A 5,275-nucleotide genomic window follows, 5' to 3' on the forward strand; every position below is an offset into this window, starting at 1 on the left:
CACCGCCAAACCGGCCACCACCGCCACACCGGCCACCGCCACCGCCACACCGACCGCCGCCCCGACGTGCGGGCCCCGCCACCGCTGCGCGCCGCGGCCGCCGCCAGCCCCCGGCGGAGCAGAGCGGAGCAGAGCGGGGCGGTCTGGGCGGGCGCCCGGCGGGGGCGGGGGGCGGCCGGCGCGGCCCTGCCCTGCCCGGTTGGGCAGGGGCGCAGCTGCCGCGGCGAAGCTTCGGGGTGCGGGGGCAGCGGCAGCGTGCATTTTAAATCTCTCGTAAATTTTAAAATCTCGTAAGTTTGAAATCACACACCCGCCTGTCCCCGCCTGTCCCCGGGGGGTGTCTGCCAGGTGGTGGGTGGGTGTTTCCCGCGGGATCCGCATGGCAGGACAGCTGCCACACCGCGATGTTCGGTATCAGGATGGATACAGCACAGCCGGAACCATGTCCCACACTGCAGGACTCCCGCAGGTATGGCCGTCGTGGTAATGTCCTGCACGGGGATGGCCCTCACGCCATGACCCACACTGCTATGTCCCACTGCAGGGACTTCCACAGTGATGACTTCATGTCCTCCCCATGGCAGTGTCTCCCACATGTTGACAACCTTTACAGCAATGTCCCCCTCAGCAGTGTCCCACACTCAGTGACCCTCCACAGCAATGCCTCACGTAGTGATGTCCCTCCCACAGAGCCATGTCCTGCGAAGCAGTGTCCCATGCAGCGATGCCACAGAGCAATGTCCTTCACAGTGCTGTCACACTGTCGTGTCCTGCACAGGACTGATAGGCACGGCAGTGTCCCAACCAGCAGTGTCCTGCACAGCTGTGAACGGCCCAGCCACACCGTGTGCAGTGGTGACTCACGTCACAGTGACCCACAAAGCTGTTCCTGGGCATCCCCAGCCGTGTCCACACAGCCCCGTGGGTGGGAACCTGGTGCCACTAGCCATGGTTTATTGGTACAGGCACTTTCTCATTTCCCACACAGCATTTGTCTGTGTTACATTTTTCATTTTTGTTCTTTTTTTTTTTTTTAATCTGTTTCCAGAACAAACAAAAGAAGCTGTTCTTGCAGGTGCACAAGAAAAGCGGGGTGGATTCCCAAGTAACTTCTTAGTAACAAGAGGTTTGGATTCTGGTTTTCAGTTCACTTCAGTGCTAAGAGGTTTTCAGGATTAATGGAACCTGATAATTTTAGCCAAAAGTCAAATCTCAAAAGTAAGTAGTGAGGTGACTGCAAAAATATGTTAGCTTTGCACACTTCAATTTGCAGATAGCTACTAAAGCAAGAGACATCTGGTCTCCCAAAGCTGCCTACGAGGGGAGGTAACAGTTTATTATATTATCTACTACATGTAGGTACTTGGACCCCCTGAGACAGCTCAGGCCAGACAGAGTTTAATTTCTTCTAGCCATCAAATATTACTGTTAAAATGTTGTTTAAATCCCTGAGGATTGGGTCTGATCTGTTATCCAGTGTGCCACTAATGAATTTGCTGGCATTCTGCCAGCCTAAAACTTGAACTCCTGAATAGCAAATGTTGGGGGAGTTCCTGGGGTGAGTGAGAGGAGAACAAGATGTGCAACCTGCCTTGGTAAAAGCAGTGTGAGAGAAGGAACGCCTCTTTATGCTTTCCTCTCCTTTATTGTATTCCTGTGCTTCAACAGAAAGGCAAAATATTAGCCAATAGTAGTAGAAACTACCTTTGTAGGTGGATAAATTGTGTGCAGATGACTTATGCTGAAAGGATGAGTCAATAAAACTTGGATGAGTCCAGAACAGGTCAGAGGGGCTTTCTACTAATGGATATGTTTACAGAAAAAACAAGAAAATATGTCTGCATAGTCTAGTAAAAGAAAACAGAATACAAATGAAAAATGTTATCATTTCTACTGGATATAGTAAAGCAGATTCTTCAGAGCAACCAGGAAAAAAGAAATCTTAATTAAAGGAGAGAACAAGCTCACTCAGTTTGTTCCAGCAAATACTTTGTGGTTTTTTTTCTTTTAGTCAATTTCTTTCTATTGGGAGTAGCACTAGGTAACTAAGAAGGACAAAGAAACACAGTGATGTTCCCTCAGCAGTGACTCAGCATAGAAACCCTTACAGGCAATTCCATCAAAACAGGCAGAGATTTCTTTCCAGTCTGACATGAGATGGTCCACAGAAAGTAGGTGTTGCTCAGTGCCTGCTGTTGGTTATCTTTTTGTCGTGCAAATAACTTTACAAGAAAAGCAGAGATTTAAAATGCTCGTGTAGGTAAGCTTAGGGAACATGCAGAGTCCTTGCTTTTTCTTGTAAGACACAGAAGAGCATTGCATGGAGCAGAGGTCATCAGGCATCTGTTCCACATGTGCACTTCATGCCAAAATACTTCTTAATCCCAGAGGTAAGGAGAAATCTAAGGATTATATTGTAGTCCTCTCAAAAACAGGTGTTGCTGTTGGCTCTGAGATTTTGAAAACCATGATCAAGCTCAAGTTGTCAGCCGTTTTTCTCTCTATTTCTGCTCTATTTTAGCTTTGGAATCTCTAAACTCAGATTCCCAAACTAAAGAGGGGAAAAGAAACCAAGACTGTGAACATTTTTAAAAATTAGTTTTTCAAACATGTATACAGTTCCAGTGAGTTTTGTTCCATTGTTTTATTTCCAATCCAAGTGTCCCCATTTCCTTACATGGAGTTCTCCCTGGTTTAAAATATCACAAATACAAAACTGAGCCAAGTGTGTTCCAACAGTAAATTAGAATGAGAACTAGTCTCTGTTATTTACCATGCTTACCAGTCTTATTATTTACCATGATTGTTTATGCTTTGTCTATATAAAGAATGTAAAGCAGAGCCAAGCTTTTACTCTCCGTCTATTCCTGTGGCACACATCTACCCATAACAGTAGCTAGAAGACTGAAAGCAGCTGCAAGTGGGAAAAGCTTCAGACTAGGCACAAAATACGTGTTTGAAAAATACGTGTTTGAAAAACCTTTCTTATTTTTTCAAGTTGAACTTACAACTGCAGTGATTCTGAGTGCCTGATGTAAGGTCTATTCAAGTAAACTTCAAAGTCTTTTTACAAATATATTTTCTGCCAGCCAGCAGCATTCCACATGACCACACCTCCACACTAGCAAACCATCTGGAAGGTCCAAACTTGCACAAATAGAGCTAATTTTTCTTTGCTGCTAGGGAAGTTAATCCAATGGCATCAAACTGAGAGGACTTCAAAAATCCTGCAGGGCATTTCTTTTTCTTTCAGGCTCATGTTTGCACATAGCTTTATTTATTTGAGAGAAATACCCTTCCGAAAGCAACCTGCTTGCATTTTACATTGAGACAGCATGGTGACTGATGTAACAACAAAGGCTACAGGCTGTATCTTTACTGCTGCACAGGGCCAGGCTTCCCAAGAGCCCCACAGTCAGCTACAAGGTCATTTGCCATATAAGGCCCTTGTTCCCATTGTTCTGAAAAAGTGGACTTTTTCCTGATAAGAAATAATCCCTGCTAAGGTGGATAACCAAATCATGGTGTTTGCCAGTGTAGCTGACAGCTTAAAGCAATAGCAACATTTTGTATGTAAGAGAAATAAGGATTATTTTTTCTTCACAAATGATCAACCTGTATAGAAACACAGCAGAGGATACATGAAAGAGGGTTTCATGGTCCATGATGTTATACAGAAGTCATGATGCTGTTTCAATGACTAGCTTGAGCTGTTCTCCATTGCATCACTCCTAAGAGGGCAGGCTGAATACCTGGCTGTATTTGAGGGAGGTCATTTGCTGTGCATCCACTTCGCCTTGGCAGTCCTTTCAAGCACCAGTCTGTCATGGGAGATGCATTGGCTTACTGCATCTCAATTACGACCACTGATTTTGGTTGGAGTTGGTAATGATGCACAAGATTGTTTGACTTGGAGAAGTTAATGGAAATATAGAAGAACTATCTATCAGGATATTTTCAGCTGATTTTTAAAGGCCTTCACCCTCCCTGTAAGTTATTGAAGAAATGTCCAAGTAGTGTGATGAACACAGAGCTGCTGTTGAACTTCCATGCAGAAAAAATCAGGCAAATCTGTGTGTCCAGCCTAAGCATGTAAGGACTGGAAGCCATCCTTGTTCTGTCTTTTCCCCTGAATTTCTCATTTACAGATTCAGGAAGCCAAAAGGAAATGGAGCACCTGAGCCAGCATGAGGAAGAGGAAGTAACCCAGGGCAGAAGGATGCAGAACTGTGTCCAGCAGCAGCAGTTAAAGATGGCTCGGCTGGTGCACATGGTAGAACTTTCCCCTTGCTCTATCAGGCTACAGCTACATCTCCTGTCTGAATTAACAGCCTCTGGCTTATGGAATAGTAGTAGTGCATTAATAAGTACATTTTCTTATGTTAGTTTTTATTTCATCTTAATTCTAAATGCTATATAATCTAAAAGTCACTAGTGTTCCAATTTTCATTTGTCTTAGTAATTTTGAGAAAAATATTGCCCCAGGGGTCACTCATGAGGGAACATACTGAGTACCTGGCTGTATTTGGAAAACCAATTATGTGTTTTTAAACTCCTCTCCTGATCCTGGAAAGTCAGCCTGTTATTCAGACAATCTGTTCTGGTTCTTCAGGCCAAATAGGACACTGCTTTCAAAGGCTTTGCTGAGATATGAAGGCATCTATTCATTATGTGTGAGGAACACAGTCCACTTGACTCCTGTTTGTTAGCTATCTTCCTGCAGGGTTTCCCAGGTAGTTTTACACTTTAGAGGCACATGATCAGCCAGAGTAAGAGAGGGTGGCAGTTTAACACTTTCCAAAACAGAACTGCCTCTTACCAAATAAGCATCCCAGGGTGTTTTGCCCCACACTTTCCTGTTTCCCCTACTTTGGAGTTATTTTCTTTAGTATTTACAGACCTCCTCTTTTCTGCAATCATGACTAAATAAATTATTTTCCTTCCTGATGTAGGAGTAGTTATTACTGTTTTAAAGATGGGATAAAAAGATACTGACAGATTAGGGCACCTATCCAGCAAAACACTTAAGCACTTGCATAACCCAAGGCACATAATAACACCACCATAGGACTGCTCACTTGTTCCAGGTTGTGCAATCTTGAAGGATTTACTGAGCCGGGGCCTCCCGGTGTGCCGGAGGGCTCCGAGGCTCGGCTCCCTCACTCTGCAGCCACCGGCCTCTCCATGCACTACCTCTGAGCAGCCACGCCATTCTGCCAGACCTAGAGCAAACAATAGCCCTGATTTGCGCCCAGTCAGCTCCTTTTTTGTCAGC

The sequence above is a fragment of the Zonotrichia leucophrys genome, chromosome 2 (assembly GCF_028769735.1).
Source record: "Zonotrichia leucophrys gambelii isolate GWCS_2022_RI chromosome 2, RI_Zleu_2.0, whole genome shotgun sequence".
NCBI classification, from domain to species: Eukaryota; Metazoa; Chordata; class Aves; order Passeriformes; family Passerellidae; genus Zonotrichia; species Zonotrichia leucophrys.